Raw genomic sequence first — 19988 nt, forward strand, 5'->3', positions numbered from 1 at the left:
TCTTCACAAATAAGATAGGAGCACCCCAAGGTGATACACTGGGCCGAATGAAACCCTTATCAAGCAATTCCTGTAACTGCTCCTTCAACTCCTTCAACTCAGGCAGAGCCATACGGTACGGAGGAGTAGAAATGGGCTGAGTGCCCGGCAACAAATCAATGCCAAAATCAATATCTCTATCGGGCGGCATGCCCGGAAGGTCAGCTGGAAAACATATCAGAGAAATCCCGCACTACTGGGACTGAATCAACTGTAGGGGTATCAATACTGACATCTCTCACATAAGCTAGATACGCGTCACACCCCTTCTCAACCATACGCTGAGCCTTAAGGAATGAAATAACTCTACTGGAAGTATGATCTAAGGTACCCCTCCACTCAACACGCGGTACACCTGGAATAACCAACATCACAGTTTTAGCGTGACAATCAAGAATAGCATAATGGGGCGGCAACCAGTCCATGCCCAGAATAACATCAAAGTCTACCATGATGAGCAATAACAAATTGGCTCTGGTCTCAAAACCACTAAGAGCAATCAAACACGACCGATAAACGTGGTCCACAACAAGAGAATCTCCCACAGGAGTAGAAACATAAACAGGAAAACTCAAAGAATCCCAAGATACACCCAAATGCGGAGCAAAATAAGAAGACACATAAGAATAAATAGAGCATGGATCAAATAGAACCGCTGCATCTCTGTGACAGACCAAGATAGTACCCGTGATGACAGAATCGGAGGCGACAACCTCAGTACGGGCAGAAATGGCATAGTATCTGGCCTGGCCTCCCCCTCGAGGGCGATCTCTACCTCCCCGACCTCCACCTCTAGCTGGCTGGGCAGGTGAGGTAGCAACTGGTGCTGTGATCATAGCCTGAGAACTCTGCGGGGCATGCTGTGGCTGAGAAGTCTGTGGAGGTGCACCCCTCCTAAGTCTGGGGCAATCCCTCACCATATGGCATGTGTCACCACACTCAAAACAAGCTCTGGGAGGATCCGGCGGCTGTAACTGGCTCGGGCCAAGTCTACTGGACTGACCACTGGAAGCACCCCGTGTAGGAGGCGCATTGGATACTGGAGGTGCATAAAAGCTCCTGAGGCCTAGGTCGAGCTGGAATACCACTGGCTGCTGGAAGAGCTGAATGAACGGGGCGATTCATATAACCCCTACCATGACGACCTGCAGCTGGGGCACAGGCACCAGAATAATGGCCCGACTCTCGAGACCTCTTGGCCTCCCTCTCCTCTCTATCCCTAGCATGTATACCCTCAATCCTCCTAGAAATGCTCACCACCTGCTGATAAGAAATATCCATCTCTAACTCAGGAGCCATGCTAGAACTGATGCTGGGAATAAGCCCCTCAATAAACCAACGAACCTTCTCGCAAACCGTAGAGACCAAAGCTGGTGCATGTCTAGCCCAGTCGGTGTAACAGACAACATACACCGAGACATTCATAGTACCCTGGCGCAAGTTCTCAAACTCTGCACGCCAAGTGTCCCTGAGGCTCTGGGGAACATACTTTCTCGTGAACATATCTAAAAACTGAGCCCAAGTCAGGGAAGCTGCCTCATCAGGACTGTCTAAATCATAAGCACACCACCACTGATAGGAGGCTCCTCGAAGCTGGAAGGTAGTGAAGAAAAACCTCGCTCGATCCTGATATACCCATGGTACGGAGGATACGGTAGCACTTCTCTAGAAATCCAAGAGCATCATCTGAGGCTAGTCCGCTGAATGTAGGAGGCTGATACTTCTTGAACCTCTCAAGCCCCTTCTACTCCTCCTTTGAAGCTACTGCCCTCTCTCGGGCTGAGCTGGGGCTACCGGCTGTGCAAGGATAATTTTTGGGACCTGATCAACATGCACTCGCTGCTCAGGAGTGCGGGTGGCGGGAGTCTTTGCTCCTCCCCCAGCCTGGGATGTAGCTGGAGCAAGGGGAAGCAACCCTGCCTGAGCTAGAGTGATGTACATAGTCATAAACTGCGCCAGAGTCTCCTGGAGTGCTGGAGTAGTAGTAGCGGACATATCAGGTGTTTGGACTCCGACTGGAACTGCTGGTAGCACCTCGGTGGCAGTTCGCACGGGTGCTCTAGCAGCACTACGAGCGCGTCCTCGGCCTCTACCCCGGTCCCGGCCTCTGACAGCTCCAGTAGGGGGTGCGGGTGCCTGATCATCTCGGGTAGCACGTGTCCTCACCATCTGTGAGAGAATAGAAGACAGAAGTTTAGAATTATGATATCAAAATCTCGCACGAAAAGGAAATCAAGTGGAGTGGAATTTTCCTAACAATTACACAGCCTCTCGCAGATAAGTATAGACGTCTCCGTACCGATCCGCGAGACTCTAATAAACCGGCTTGTCATTCATGACTCCTATGAACCTAGAGCTCTGATACCAACTTGTCACGACCCAAGTTCGCCCTCCGTGAACTGACGTGACGGCACCTAGTCTCTACGACTAGGTAAGCCTAACAATTTGCGGAAAAGAAATAACACAAATAAACTATCCAAACTCCAGAAGTAATACAAATCAAACTCTTATAATGAACTACATTTCCCAAAACTCGGAATCTCATGAAATCACAAGCTATGGAATAACTACTGTGTTCTAACTCTAGAGTGTCTAAACAAAAGTAAATACAGAAGGCCTAATACTATGAGCAAGAATGGAAAGGGACTCCTCGGCCTGCGGACGTGGAAGACATACCTCGAAGTCTCTGATGGATCACGCCGCCTCAAGGATAGTAGGGCTGAGTCGAAGAACCTGGATCTGCACATGAAAAACATGCGCAGGAAGGGCATGAGTACACCACAGCGGTACTCAGTAAGTGCCAAGCCTAACCTCGATCGAATAGTGATAAGGAAGGTCAGGGCCCTACTAAGGTTAAAGGAATACAAGATATAATAACAGTGTAGAATAAAAAAGTATACTTAAGTGCAACAGTAAAAAGGTAACACGGGATAGAAGAACAATAACACCTTTAACAGAAACAAAGTAATCACGGAAAAACAAATATAGCTCAACACAGAGATAAAAACCGGGGGATCTCCCGGGATACCGTCCTGTAGTCCCCAAATATAAATATCCGATGGATATCCCGAGTGCAGTCCCGTAGTCCAACTCATAAATGCGCGGGGATCTACCGGAATACCACATCCGTAGTCCCAAATATAAATACTCAATACTGGGGGAATCTACCGGGTGCAATCCTGTAGTTCCAATGTAAAAGTGCAGGGGGATCTCCCAGAATACAAATTCGTAGTCCCAAATATAAACATACAGGGGGATCTCCCAGGATACCGTCCCGTAGTCCCAAAGTAAATACACAGCAGCAACAAGAAGAATACTCAATTCAATCAAATTTCACACCAAGGTAAAGCAGGTATTTCTAACCTAGCATGCTGCATATAATTCAAATAGGGCAGTAGAACAAATAAGCAGTTAAATCAATTAGACATGCTTCCCTAAGCTAACAACATGATCAACTTGCAAGTAGTATAAACAGGAAGGGAAAACACAATTCTAAGTACTTAATGGAAATCGGATTTTTCAACAATTAGCACAAGTACGAACTCGTCACCTTACGTACTAGGCATTTGAAACATCAATAATACCAAATCCTAAGGGAAGATTCGCCCACATAAGGTTAGACAAGCCACTTACCTCGAACCGGCTCCAAATCAACCCGAAACCACGTTCTTGCCACGAGTATTCGACTCCAAATGGCCCAAATCTATTCAATTCAATTGCATAATGTAAATAACACTTCAAGTAACTGATTCTATAAATAAGTTCTAAGCTAATACGCGAAATTAGGTAAAATAACCAAAACGACCTCCGGGCCCACGTCTCGGAATCGGGTAAAAATTACATTTTCAAAATTCTCATACTCTCATGATTCTAACATACCAAAATTATCCAAATCCAATCTTAAATTCCCAATCAAAACTCGAAAATTAGGTCTAAGAACTCTTCCAAAATTTTCCCCAATTTGTCACCCAAAATCCGAAATTAGATGACAAATTCATGTTTAGATTAAAGGGTTATAAGAAAAAAGGAGATAAGAATCATTATCCAATCGAAATCTTTGAAAATCGCTCGAAACCTCGCTCAAATCCGAGCTCCCAAGCTCTAGTTTTGATAAAAATGGCTAAACCCTCGACTTTGAAATTTTATATTCTGCCCAATTAATTCCTTCTTCGCGAACGCGGAAGGATCCTCGCGTTCGCGAAGCACAATTTTCGCTTGGTCCAGGCTTCCTTCATCGTGAACGCGATGTCCATGTCGCGAACGCGATGCCATCTTCCCTCCTCATATGGGAACGTGGGACCATCATCGCAAACGCGTAGGTATAAGACCTCACTTCCTCGCGATTGCGGGAAAATTTTCACGAATGCGAAGCATTAAACCTCCACCAGCCCCAGCTCCTCTTCGTGAATGCGAGACCCCACTCGCGAACGCGAAGAAGGAAACCTGAACTGACCTATCTGCAATTTCCTAAGTCTAAAATATGACCCGTTGAGCATCCGAAACACACCCGACGCCCCCAGGACCTCAAACAAAAATGCCAACCAATCCTAAAACATCATTCAAACTTGTTCCAACCTTCGGAACGCTCAAAACAACATCAAAACACCAATTTAACATCGGATTCAAGCCTAAGAACTCCAAAAACTCTCAAATTACGCTTTCGATCAAAAAGTCTATCAAACCTCGTCCGAATGACCTGAAATTTTGCACACACGTCATAGTCAACACTACGGAGTTACTCTAATTTCTGAAATTCCATTTCGACCCTCAGATCAAAGTCTCACTATCGAACCGGAAACTTCAAAAATTCAACTTTCGGCATTTCAAGCCTAAATGAGCTACGGACCTCCAAAACACAATCCGAACACGCTCCTAAACCCGAAATCACCCAACGGAGATAAGGGAACCATCGGAATTCCATTCCGTGGCCTTCTTCACACTGCTCCGACTACGGTCCAAATTCTAAAACTTAAACTCTCATTTAGGGACTAAGTGTCCCAAAACTCTTCGAATTTCCAAATAAATCTTCCCGACAACTCACAATAGCAGAAACAAACACGGGGAATGCAGTTAATAGGGGATCGAGGCGTTAATTCTTATAACGACCGGACGGGTCGTTACACATGAGTACGTAAATTAACACGTACTCAGTAAGTATCTAGCCTAACCCCGGAGAAGTAGTAACGAGGGATCAACATCGACACTCACTAGAGGTCCAATAAAGCAATATGAAAAATCATAAGCAGGTTTGAAGCACAACAACAATAGTGGGGTAAAACTGTAAGTTACATAATCTTCCCTAGATTTCTTTTAAAGATATAAATTTCTCAACCTCGTATTCTATCTCAACGGCTCCGATATATCAAGTGGCAATATCAAACGGATAAGGAATACCATATAAAACACCACACATCAGTAGAAGGAAAAATCTCGTTAATATTCAGACTGCTAGCAATATAACGCACGATTATGCCGAGGTCGTCAGGCCCGATCCAGAATAATGTGTACACTGTCGAGGGTCGTGCGACACGAACCATAGATGTATCTATTATACTGCCAAGGCATTCGGCCTGCTCCACAAGAAAGGAAGGAATTTATCGAATTACGAGTCACGTGCTTACAACACAGATACATGTGCATAATAGTGAACATACCCCTTTCCGTTTATCAACTATCTTGGCGACAACTCGAGGTGATAAAGCCCCACCTAATATATTTATGTTCCTAAATCAATTTTAATAATAAATTCAATTAATTTAGCTAGCAAAATGAGTCCAAATAATTCAGATATCACATAATAAAGTCCTTAGTCTACCCAGACATGAATATGCTTTAGATATGTACGGACTCTCATCACCTCGTGGGTACGTATCACCTACAATTAGTAGCACATAAAAATTACATCACCTCGGGGATAGTTTCCTCCTCACAAGGTTAGACAGGAGACTTACCTCGCTCCGAAATCTGATAACCGTCTTCAACGCCTTTTTATCACCTCAAACCGATGCCAAATGTTCCGAAACTAATAAAACAACATGCAAATCAATAAAAATATACTCAAATACTGGTAATTTAATAATTAGAAATAAATTCCCAACTCCTCAAGAAAAGTCAACAAAGTCAACATACGGGCCCACTCATCCGAATTTTGAAAATTATCGAAAATAATTATTATCCATAACTTATATAGTTTATATTCTGAAAGTCATCCAAATTCGTCCATGAATTGACCCTCAAATCAAGGATTTACCATCTCATAACTTTGCGGCTCGAAACCCCAATTTCTACAATCCAAATACGGATAAAAATAATAACCAACAAAAATAATCATGGAAAACATCAAAATAATGGTATGATATTTACCCCCTTGTTGATAGGAGAACAACGCCGCAAAAATCACCTCAAATGGAGCTCTAAAACTCAAGATATCCTCAAAACACTAAAATGCTCGGTCTGCCCATTTAAAACACTGTCCATGCGATATTTGTTCTTCGCTTTCGCCGGACACCTTCGAGTTCGCAAAGAGCAACCGGTCAACCCAAATTTCCTTCTTCGTTTTTGCGGGACCTCCCTCGCGTTCGCGAAGAACAAAGTCCGCACCAGAAACCAGCAATCTTTCCCGACACGAAAATAGGCATAACTCTCTCATACGGCCTCGGAATTCGACGATTCTTGTTGCTATGGTTATGTAATTACGATACGGATAGAATGGTTCAATACAACCACAAATAAAAGGTTGTTTGATCAATATATTACTCTTTATGTCCAAAGAAACAACGTTGAAATATCAAATAAGAGCACCATACAACCCAAACACATCCGAAATACACCCGAATCCTCCGGGACGACGTCCAATTACACAAACCAGTCCCAAAATATAACATGAACCTACTTGAGACCTCAAATCACATCAAACAATATCAAAACCATGAATTGACGATCAAATCCTCCTTTTAACTTTCAAACATTCAAACACGACGAACGCGTCCGAATTAGACTTAAACATTCCGGAATGACGCCAAACTTTACGTACAAGTCATAAATCACTATCAGAACCTATTCCAAGGATCTGAACCCCAAATGAATATCGATAACACCAAAGTACACTTCAAACCAAGCTTAAAAAACTCTAAAACCTTTGAATCGCCAAATTTCCACAATAAGCGCCGAAATGCTCTCGGACCACCCCATACTCAACTCGAACATACGCCCAAGTCCAAAATCATCATACGAATCGATTGGAACCTTCAAATCCCGATTCGAGGTCGTTTACTCAAAAGTCAAACCTTAGTAAACTCTTCCAAATTAAAGCTTTCGAGGGTAGAATTTTCCTTCCGAAACATCTCTGAACTCCCCGAACTTCAATTCCAACCACACCTACAGGTCATAAAATATGAAGTGAAGTTACTCACGGTCTTAAACCGGCGAATGCCGTACTAGAGCTCAAAACAACCGGTTGGGTCGTTACAGCTAGAACCGCACAATCCGGTATTGTCTCACACCTTATCCCGTGTTAATAGAATTCCTTACCCGATCTTTTTTGTTTCCCGGACCATAAACAGATTCAGAACCTTTTTCTGAATTGGGATTTAAAATAACCAGTGACTTGAGTCACCTTAGTAATTTATTACAAGCGACAACTTTTAATATTGAATAAACCAATCCCTTTCAAATAATGTCACTTAAATTGGAAAACTCCTTTCTTTCCGCAATCACCCGGAAGAAGGAGGTGTGACATCCATTCATATTGTTAGAGATATATCATATATATATTTTGGCAAGAATTTAAATTAAAGTTTGTTAATAAATGGGAATTAACAAGTAAAAACATTAAAGCTAAAGTGGATGATCTCAGTTGTACCTGCTATGAGTTTAGGGACCAATTGTGCTCTGTTGAGATAACTGTGAAGGGAACATTTCCTTGTTCAATGGAGTACCATGGCTTATCTATTTCTGCATTTGGCACTTCACATTCTCTACCTAAATATGGTGTTCCATACACTGATCTTGTTCCTGCATAAGCCCTGAATGTTTTTGCACTTAAAAGGATAAGAAATTTAAATACTTGTTCAAATTTCTCCTAAATTTATTTATGTTTATGAGACGTCTTTATCTTGTCTGTTCATCTTTATTTCACTACATCGGTATGTTTATCTTTGTCACGACCCAAATCCTCTCTCTGTGAGATGCCGTGACGGCACCTAGTCTCTACGACTAGGTAAGCCTAACATTGCAGAATAATAAAATAAAAACATAAATTTAACAACTAACTGTAACAGATAACTTAACAACTGATATAAATGACGCTTGGCATATACAATAACCACTCTCGAATATACACAAATTCTCCCAAGACCTGGAACATCATAAGTCACAAGCTTCTAAGATTTATCTATGCAGGGGATCTCCTGGAATACCGTTCCGTGGTCCCAAAGTAAATATGCAGGGGGATCTCCCGAGATACTATCTCGTAGTCCCAAAATAAATATGCAAGGGGATCTCCCGAAATACCGTTTCGTAGTCCCAAAGTAAATACGCAGCTCAAACAATGGAAATAACAGTTACAGCATAGATCCTACAGTTTAGGCTAAGTACAAGTCAAGAGAAAAGCATGAAAATCCACTAAGCATGATGCACAGAGTTCAGATAAGCATTTAAGACACTTAAACATGCTATTCTAAGCTAAACAGGATAATTACACATGCTCGTATAACTCAAATAAGAAGGACCAGGTTATTACTTAGTAAAAATCGGATTTTACAACAAATAGATCGTGTACGCACTCGTCACCTCATGTACACGACGCTCACATATCAAAACAGTACCAAATCCTAAGGGGAGTTCCCCCACACAAGGTTAGTCAAGCCACTTACCTCGAGCCAAGCTCAATCAATCGATAACAATGGCTTTTCGACGAATATACGATTCTGAACGGCCCAAGTCTAGCCAAAATCAACTACATACCATAAATATAACTACAAGAAACTAATCTAATTAATGAAATCAAGGCTTAAGCAAGAAATTAGAAAATTGTCCAAAAAGCCTCCTCGGGCCCACGTCTCGGAATCGGCTAATAGTCACAAAATAAGTACACACATTTACTCACGAGTTCACTCGTACCAAAATTATCCAAATCCGATATCAAAATCTCAATCAAAACCCAAAATCTTAGTTGAAGAACTTCTTCCCAAATTATCCCAAATTTTCAACCCAAATCCAAAATTAGAAGATGAAATTGATGATAGATTAGTGGGATATAACCAAAATCAAGTGTAGAATCAGTACCCAATCGATGTCTCTGAAAATCCTGCAAAATCTTGTCCAAATCCGTGCTCCCAAACTCAAGTTTTGATAAAAATGGCTAACCCTCGTTTTTGAAAAATTATATTCTGCCCAAGTGCTCACACTACGCGAAACATCTCATGCGATCGCGTAGAACAAAATTCCAACCGTTTAAAAACATTCTACACGAACGCGTCACCTCACACGCGACCGCGAACCACTAGCTGCTGAGACCTACGCTATCGCGTTCATCCCTACGCGACAACAAAGAACAAACTTGAGCTCCACTGTCGCTTCACTTCCTCTTCGCGAACGCGGCCTAGCCCATGCGTTCTCGATGCACAACCTTACCAACTTATGCGATCGCGTAACCTATATCGCGAATTCATAGGGTAATATTCCACTGCCCCCAAATAAGCATGCGTGATCGAGTCTCCTCTCACGCGATCGCATAAGAGAAAACCATCAATTGAACACCAGCAATTTTTGCAATTTTCTCAAGTCAAAAAATGACCCATTGAGCATCCGAAACACACCCGAGGCCCCCGGGACGTCAACCAAACATACGTACCAGTCCTAAAACACCATACAAACTTAGTCGAGCCCTCAAAACACCACAAACAACAACAAAAATACGAATCACCTACCGATCCAAACTTAATGAACTTGAAATTTCAAATTTCTACAACCGATGCCGGAACCTATCAAACCACGTCCGATTGACCTCAAATCTTGAACACAAGTAATATTCAACATTACGGACCTACTCCAACTTCCGGAATCAGAATCCGACCCCGATATCAAAAGGTCTGTTGCCGACAAAATCTCCAAAAATTCGACTTTAGCCATTTCAAGCCTAAATCAGCTATAGACCTCCAAAACACAATCCAGACACGTCCCTAAGTCCAAAATAACCGAACGGATCTAATGAAACTGACGGAACTCCATTCCGGAGTCGTCTTCACACAGTTCTGACTACAGTCAAAATCCTAAGACTTAAGCTTCTGTTTTAGAGACTAAGTGTCCCAAAACACTCCGAAAACGAAAACAAAACCTCATGGCAAGTCACATAAGCAAAAAAAGGTACGAGAAGAATAATGAATAGGGGATTGGGGCTATAATTCTCAAAATGACCGACCAAGTCATTACAAGCTTAGACGGTTCGCCTGGAGTGTAATGGCTCGTTCGGTGTCTGTTACAGTCTAAATACGATATTTGGGTTGTGAAACTACTATGTTTATATAATTTATCCAGTTTGAAACCAAGAAATTGAAATAAAATAATTTTTCCGTTAAAATATGCTTTTCTTAATTTTCTTCTAAAGTAAGTCTATAAATTATAAAGGCAAAATGGCCTAATAGATACCTATACTTGTCCCGCTTTATCATTCTGGTCCCGATACTTTACAAGGTTTCATCCAAATGCTCGTTGTCATTAAAACACACTACCTTAAACCCCTCTGACCGTTGACAGAGCATATGTGGCAACTTGATGGCCGAGTTGGACAAAATACGTGAATTTCCCGTGTATAAGAAGCGTGAATATAAAAAGTTAGACAATAAATAATTAAAATAAGAATAATAAATAAAAAGTAAAAGTAAAAGATAAAAAAGTAAAATAATAAAAACAAATATGTGTCCTTCCCCCAGGCCTCCCCCATTTCCTTTTCTCTTTCAACAGTTCCCTGACGAGGCCAATGTATATAGGATTTTTCTGCTCGTGCTTTGTCAAATTCTAGTGTAGTTTATGATATCGTCCAACTGAGATTGGAACATATATGCTACAGACTTTTAATATTTCAACTACTATTTAAGAGAAACTATTTGATGAAAAGTGAGTGAGGTTTAAAGCTTGTTAATTACTTACACAAAAAAAACAATAACTTTCGGAAGATTTATAATTTAAAAGAGTTGGGAATCGTTGAATTCATTTGATAATATATTACAATAAAATCTCAATTTTTACATGTATTTCTATGAGGAATAATTACTTATTGCTAATACAATTATATTTAGCTCACTAAGAAGTAATCAATTAATAGCATTTCGTGAGGTTATGTGATTAATTGAGTTAAAACTAATGACGATTAAAACAAAATATTTTTCTTGCTTGAATTGTGTTAAGAGGTAGTAAAATCTTCGTGAGAATATTTTTACTAAAAAAACCAATAATCTTGCCTACAACAATTCCTCCGTGAGAATTAAAACTGAGGCAAGCAAGATTACGAACTAGGAATAATGGTTTACTAAAAATTACTCTTACTATATTATTTTATTCATTGGTTATTACATATCAATTTTGCTTCATGAGAATTACAAAATCAATATAAGAATAACTCAGAGATAAAATATGTACAACTGATTGTAATAATTAATTAAGATTATTATTACAGCACAGTACAAAGTATAAACAGAAAGTTTCAAGCCAAGGATGTATTAAAACATAGATAGTATTACAAACATACATATATATATATATATATATATATATATATATATATATATATATATATATATATATATATATATATATATCAAGTTTCATCAACTATTCCAACAAAATAAGTTACTCCATACGAAGTAATAAAAACTAATTTAGAAATAAAGAACTTAGAAGAAATATTATTCTTCTAAAAGAAAGACAACAAGTAGAAAATACTAAAGAAAAGAGAGAGAGACCAAGAGTTGTTTCTCCCAACAAGACTCTTCCCTCACAATACAATATTTATAGAAAAAGTGTAGCAAATGTGAGATGATGTTACAACTCCAAGTGTTGATGTTGTGACTTCAAAAGTTGATATTGTAACTTCAAGGCTTGATTTTGTGACATCAAAATTTAATATTGTGACTTCAAATTTATATTCACTCTTGTTTACCACGAGCATTGCTCTTTTTCCTCATTGTTTGCTTGTAGTCCTCGTTCCTCAATTCATCTTTTCCCCGCAAAACTTGTTAGAAATATAGGAGAATCGAATATATTTATTCATGTTTTATTTAAAAATCCTTATTTATATGTATGAAAATACATGAATAATTTAAATTCATCAAATTCCCCCACACTTGAACTTTTACTCGTCCTCGAGGAAAAAGCATTTTTTTTAACAACTCTCTTCAAAAATTATTGTTTGCCTTGTGGAGAGAAAATTTATTCAAGAGAAGGGTTTCCTCATTTCCCAAAACTGATTAACCTTTTGAATCTCACAAAACATTTACCTTTCTTATGATTCCATCTTTGTTTGGCAAGAACTTGCATTTCTTCTCCCTATGACTCTTAAGAATTGATAAATTTATGGCCACCATCAATAAGAATTTTACTTCTTTATCCATAGGCTTGTTCATTATGTAAACCGCCACTAACGTAGTTTAAACACTATTTTTTGAAATCTTTTAGGACTTTTTCGGTTTGCACTGTTAAGCTTCAGGCTGGAAGGTTAAAAAAATATTTATAGTGACTCTTTTTTTGTGTAGCTATTGAATCAATATATATTCTAAAAATTTGAAGCAATTTCCTCTTTTTTTGAACAATACTTTCTGTACAATATATATTTTCTCTATATATGAAGAATCTATATGTATACTGCTTCTATGCCTTTTTCTGCCACTATTTTTTCTTTCTCTCTCTTTTTTTTTAATAAGCTCCATCTTTGAATTTTCAGCTGAAGAGAAACAGTTAGGAAGAAGTAATTATAGAAATATGGGTATCTATAATTTACTGGTTCAGGTTGCGGTGTGACAAGGAAGAATGGTTTTCAGGTTAAAAATAAGAAATCAAAGAAAGCCTAATTTATTTTTCAAAAATTAGTGTCAACTATTATTTCGCCTTGACAAACATTCTGAGCAAGCTCTAGTAAAGAATTACGGAATCTACCTGTTGATGTTCATAACTCTTGTCAATTCCAATGATCTCTGCAAATCCTTGCTTTCACCAAATCAGAATAATAAACTTGGAAGTTATGTGATTTAAGAAGAAAAGAGTTAATATTTGAAAATGAAGAGATCTTATTTTGTGAATTTAATACCCACAATATAATAATAATCCATGATAGAGAATAATATATAAGTAGTACTTTATTTACGGAAATTGAAACTCTTTTTCTCTTCTTTTTATGAATACATGAAGTACTAAATAACGTTTTCTTAAAATAAAAAAATAAAATTCTTTTTAGCTTTCAAATTTACAGTTACAGAAGAAAGCTTGAAAGAAACCGTGACTATACCTATTCTATGTATAATAGACTGGACCAATTTTACACCTTAACCTGAACCAATAATTAATTTATGCAATTAGATGGTTAACCAACCAGTGACTTAGGCCTACCGACCACCACGGAATTACTCCTGTATAGATGGCTCTGTTGTTGTAGAGCCCTTCATGGGATGTCTCGGTTGTACAATAATCTGGACATTAACCAGATCAATTGGTTATGCATTTATTCATACAAATTATATCTGGCTTATGAGGTTCCATTGTTTCACCCTTAATGGCTACGGGTAAGGAAATTGTAGTTCTGAGTTTAATGTCATCAGCTCGACTTATTAACAGCGAAATGTTTAGGCTATCAAGGTTACCGATGGTTGTTGCTCAAAATATCCTCCAAAATACAACTTTAACATGTGACCATTTACCTTAAATTTGTCTCCTCCATTGATCTGTTGAATTTTAATTTCCCCATATGGAATAACATCTGTAACATTATAAGGACCTATCCACCTGGATTTTAATTTTTCTGGAAATAGCCTCAGCCTGCTATTGTAAAGAAGTACTTGATCTCCAATTTTGAAACTTTTTTGTCGGATCAAATTTTCATGCCATTTTTTTTGTTTTTTTCCTTGAATCTTTTGTATTTTCATATGACCTCCAATGGCTCCATCATGGCAGTAATAAAAAATTTTGGTCATCTCTTCTGCATGCACACACCTCTTGATGATATTATCTGCACAAATTTTGAGCAAGTAAGGTTCATTCCACAAATAATACTTAGCATCAGAAATAAGCTTTTTTCTCTGTTGGTAAGAAAGATCTTGGGGTGTCCATCTTCCAACCAAGTAGTTAGCACTATTTGCGAACCTGGGTGGTTGAGTTAACACAGAGTTAACTGAAAAAATGTGTTCATCAGGAAATTCTTCTTTTATTTCGTTGAACTCAAGGGGAGGGTCTTCTAGTCCAGAGAAATGGTCAGTTACCTGATTCTCTGTTCCTTTTTGTCTTTTATCTCAAGGTCAAATTCTTGAAGAAGTAAAATCCATCTTAACAATCTAGGTCGAGCACCTTTTTTTGCTAAGAGGTATTTTAAATCTCCATGGTCAGTAAAAACAGTGACCTTCGTTCCTATCAAATAAGAACGAAATTTATCAAATGCAAATACTACTGCCAGTAACTCTTTTTCTGTCGTGGCATAATTCAATTGAGCCTCATTTAGTGTTCTACTGACATAGTAAATGAGACGAAAAATCTTATCCTTTCTCTGGCCTAAAACATCTATCTGTGTTGTATTTCGTACTTCATTCCTTGGTATATTTCTGGCTGTGGTTGCGCATTTATATTGGGACTACGGATGTGGGATTCCAGTAGCTCCCCCCCTGTTTGTTTACTTTGGGACTACGTGTTCGATTCCCGGTAGATCCCCCCCGCACTTTTACTTTGGGACTGCGGGTTAGATTCCCGATAGATCCTTCCCTGTATATTGATGGTTGGACTACGGGACGGTATCCCGGGAGATCCTTCGGTTTGGCACATGAGTTGGACTACGGGACGGTATCCCGGGAGATCCACTGGACAGTTGAGGGAGGGCTACAGGACGGTATCCTGGGAGACCCTCAACTTTCTAATCTGACCCTCCTGCAGCCGTCAGAGGCCGGGGTCGGGGGAGAGGTCGAGGACGCGCACGTGGTGCAGCCAGAGCACCTGCGCGAGCTGCCACCGAGGTGCCACCAGCAGATCCAGCCGGAGCCCAGGCACCTGGCACACCTACTACTGCCACTACTACTCTAGCGCTCCAGGAGACTTTGGCTCAGTTCATGAGCATGTACACCACCTTGGCTTAGGCAGGGTTGCTTCCCATTGCTGCAGCCACATACCAGGACGGGGGAGGAGCACAGACTCCCGCCGTCTGCACTCTTGAGCAGCGAGTGCAGGTTGAGCAGGCTCCCGAGATTATTCCGGCACCGCCTGCAGCGCAAGTTCAGCCCGAGGTGGGTCAGCTGCTTCAGAGGACGAGTAGCGGAGACTTGAGAGGTTCAATAAGTACGATCCCCCAGTGTTCAGTGGATTAGCATCAGTCGATGCCTTGGGATTTCTAGAGGAGTGTCATCGTATTCTTCGCACTATGGGCATAGTGGAGTCCAGCGGGGTTTCTTTCACTGCTTTTCAGCTTCGGGGAGCCGCCTATGATTGGTGGCGGACTTATGAGATAGACAGTCCAGTCGAGGCTGCTACACTGACCTGGACCCAGTTCTCGGATATGTTTATGAGAGAGTTTGTCCCCTAGAGTCTCAGGGATGCATGGCGCGTAGAGTTTGAGCATTTGCGCCAGGGTGACATGACCGTTTCAGAGTATGCTATCCGTTATACCAGGTTGGCCAGGCAAGCACCGGCTTTGGTTGCTACAGTTCGGGAGAGAGTTCGCAGGTTCATTGAGGGTCTTGTCCCACCCATCAGATCTAGCATGGGTCGAGAGTTGGAGACGGATGTTCCTTATCAGCAGGTAGTGAGCATTGCTAGGAGGATTGAGGGTATGCTCGCCAGGGAGCGAGGAGAGAGGGAGGCCAAGAGGTCTCGAGAGTCGGGTCACTACTCTGGTGCCCGTACCCCATCAGCAGGTCGTTATGGCAGGGGTTATTCGGGTCGCCCTGTACATTTAGCTCTTCCTGCAGCCGGCAGGACTCCAGCTCCACCTACACCTCAGGAGCCTTATTATGCACCTCCAATTTCTAGCGCGCCTCCTGCGCAGGCTGTTTCCAGAGGTCAGTCCAGCAGGCCAAGTCCCAGCCAGTCACAGCCACCGCGTCCTCCCAAAGCTTGTTTTGAGTGTGGTGATACACGCCACATGGTTAGGGACTGCCCCAGACTTGGTAGGGGTGTACCTTCACAGACTGCTCAGCCACAGCATGCTCCTCAGAGTTCTCATGCCATGATCACAGCTCCAGCAGCTACCCCACCTGCCCAACCGGCTAGGGGCAGAGGTCGGGGAGATAGAGTTCGCCCTCGAGAGAAGGGCCGGGCCAGATATTATGCTATTCCTGCTCGTACTGAGGCTGTTGCCTCCGACTCCGTCATTACAGGTATTATTCTAGTTTGTCAAAGAGAGGCATCGGTTCTATTCGATCCGGGCTCTACCTACTCTTATGTGTCTTCTTACTTTGCTCCTCATTTGGGTGTGCCTCGGGATTCTTTGAGTTCTCCCGTTTATGTTTCTACTCCTATGGGAGATTCTCTTGTTGTAGATCGCGTTTATCGGTCATGTTTGGTTACTATTCGTGGTTTTGAGACCAGAGCAGACTTATTATTACTTGGTATGGTGGATTTTGACATTATTTTGGGCATGGACTGGTTGTCGCCCCATTTTGCTATTCTTGATTGTCACGCCAAGACCGTGACGCTGGCTATGCCAGGTATTCCGCGTATTGAGTGGAGTGGTACTTTAGATCACACTCCCAGTAGAGTTATCTCTTTTCTTAAAGCTCGATGTATGGTTGAGAAGGGGTGTGCCGCGTATTTAGCTTATGTGAGAGATGTCAGTGTTGATACCCCTTCTGTTGACTCAGTTCCAGTGGTACGGGATTATCCCGATGTGTTTCCACCTGACCTTCCGGGCATGCCGCCCGATAGAGACATTGATTTTTGCATTGATATGTTACAGGGCACTCAGCCCATTTTCATTCCTCTGTATCGTATGGCTCCTCCTGAGTTGAAGGAGCTGAAGGATCAGTTGCAGGAATTGCTTTGTAAGGGTTTTGTTCGACCCAGTGTTTCACCGTGGGGTGCTCCTGTTTTGTTTGTGAAGAAAAAGGATTCTATGCGCATGTGTATGGACTACCGCCAGTTGAACGAGGTTACAGTGAAGAACCGTTATCCTTTGCCTCGTATAGATGATTTGTTTGACTAGCTTCAGGGCGCAGAGGTGTTTTCTAAGATTGACTTGCGCTCAGGTTACCATCAGTTGAAGATTCGGGAGCCAGATATCCCGAAGACTGCCTTCAGGCCTCGATATGGCCATTACGAGTTCCTTGTCATGTCATTTGGGCTGACCAATGCCCCTACAGCTTTCATGCATTTGATGCACAGTGTGTTCAGGACATATCTTGACTCGTTTGTGATTGTTTTTATTGATGATATTCTGGTGTATTCCTGGAGTCGGGAAGATCATGAGCAACACCTGAGGACCGTGCTACAGACCTTGAGGGAGAAAAAGTTATATGCAAAGTTTTCAAAATGTGAGTTTTGGCTGAGTTCTGTGGCATTCTTAGGCCATGTGATTTCTAGTGAGGGTATTCGGGTGGATCCGAGGAAGGTAGAGGCCGTGCAGAGTTGGCCCAGGCAGTCCTCAGCTACAGAGATTCGCAGTTTCCTTGGCTTGGAAGGTTACTACCGTCATTTTGTGGAGGGATTTTCATCGATTGCTGCCCCTATGACTGGATTGACCCAGAAGGGTGCCCCATTTTAGTGGACAGAGGAGTGCGAGGCGAGCTTTCGAAGCTCAAGACAGCTTTGACTACAGCCCCAATCTTGATGTTGCCTACCGGTTCGGGGTCTTATACTGTCTATTGTGATTCCTCGAGAGTTGGCCTTGGAGCAGTGTTGATGCAGGACGGTAGGGTTATTGCCTACGCGTCCAGACAGTTGAAGATACATGAAAAGAATTACCCTGTCCACGACCTTGAATTAGCTGCCATTGTTCATGCCTTGAAGATCTTGCGTCATTATTTGTATGGTGTGCCTTGTGAGATCTATACTGATCATCGGAGTTTGCAGCATGTACTCAAGCAAAAGGATCTTAATATGCGTCAGAGGAGGTGGTTAGAGTTGCTAAAGGATTATGACATTACTATTCTGTATCACCTTGGCAAGGCCAATGTAGTGGCGGATGCCTTGAGTCGCCGGGCGGAGAGTCTGGGGAGTTTGGCATATTTACCAGCTTTAGAGAGGCCTATGGCGATGGATGTTCAGGCCTTAGCCAGCCATTTCGTAAGATTGGATCTTTCGAAGCCCAGTCGGATTCTAGCTTGTGTGGTTTCCCGATCCTCCTTATTTGATCGTATCAGGGAGCGACAGTATGATGACCCCTATTTGCTTGTCCTTCAGGACAAGGTTCAGCATAGAGATGCCAGAGATGTGACCATTGGAGATGACGGGGTATTGAGGATGCAGGGCCGGTTTTGTGTGCCCAATATTGATGGTCTTCGAGAGTTGATTCTAGCAGAGGCCCATAGTTCGTGGTATTCCATCCATCCGGGTGCCGCGAAGATGTATTAGGACTTGAGGCAGCACTATTGGTGGAGGCGGATGAAGAAGGATATAGTTGGTTATGTGTCTAGATGCCTCAACTGCCAGTAGGTGAAGTATGAGCACCAGCGCCCGGGTGGGTTTCTTCAGCAGATAGAGATTCCGGAGTGGAAGTGGGAGCGCATCACTATGGATTTCGTGTCGGGACTCCCACGGACCTTGAAGAAGTTTGATGCCATTTGGGTCATTGTGGATCGGCTGACCAAGTCCGCTCATTTCATCCCTGTGTGTACCACTTATTCATCGGAGCGGTTGGCGGAGATTTATATCCAGGAGATTGTCCGTCTGCATGGTATTCCAGTTTCTATTATTTCGGACAGAGGTACCCAGTTCACATCGCGGTTCTGGAGAGTCGTGCAGCAGGATTTAGGCAGTCGGGTGGAGTTGAGCACAGCATTTCACCCCCAGACGGACGGACAGTCCGAGCGCACTATTCAGATTCTTGAGGATGTGCTCCGTGCGTGTGTGATTGAGTTTGGAGGGTCTTGGGATCATTTCTTGCCACTGGCGGAGTTTGCTTACAATAATAGTTATCAGACTAGCATTCAGATGGCGCCGTATGAGGCTTTATATGGTAGGAGGTGTAGATCTCCGATGGGTTGGTTTGAGCCGGGTGAGGCCAGGCTATTGGGCACAGAGTTGGATCAGGATGCATTGGAGAAGGTTAAGACGATTCAGGATAGACTCCGTACAGCCCAGTCCAGACAGAAAAGTTACGCGGACAGGAAGGTTCGTGATGTTTCATATATGGTTGGTGAGCGGGTTCTGCTTCGGGTTTCGCCTATGAAAGGCATCATGATATTTGGGAAGAAAGGAAAGTTGAGTCCGAGGTTTATTGGCCCTTTTGAGATCTTGCGGCGAGTTGAAGAGGTTGCCTATGAGCTTGCCTTGCCTCCCAGTTTGGCCGGAGTTCATCCGGTATTTCATGTTTCGATGCTCCGGAGGTATCACGGTGATCTGTCTCACGTGTTGGATTTCAGTTCAGTCCAGTTGGACAAGGATCTATCCTATGTTGAGGAGCCAGTGGCTATATTGGACAGACAGATCAGAAAGTTGAGGTCAAAGAACATTGCTTCAGTGAAGGTTCAGTGGCGGGGTCAGCCGGCCGAGGAGGCGACCTGGGAGACCGAGCGGGATATGCACAGCCAGTACCCTCATCTTTTCAC

This window comes from Nicotiana attenuata, chromosome 1 (assembly GCF_001879085.1).
Source record: "Nicotiana attenuata strain UT chromosome 1, NIATTr2, whole genome shotgun sequence".
Classification (NCBI taxonomy): domain Eukaryota; kingdom Viridiplantae; phylum Streptophyta; class Magnoliopsida; order Solanales; family Solanaceae; genus Nicotiana; species Nicotiana attenuata.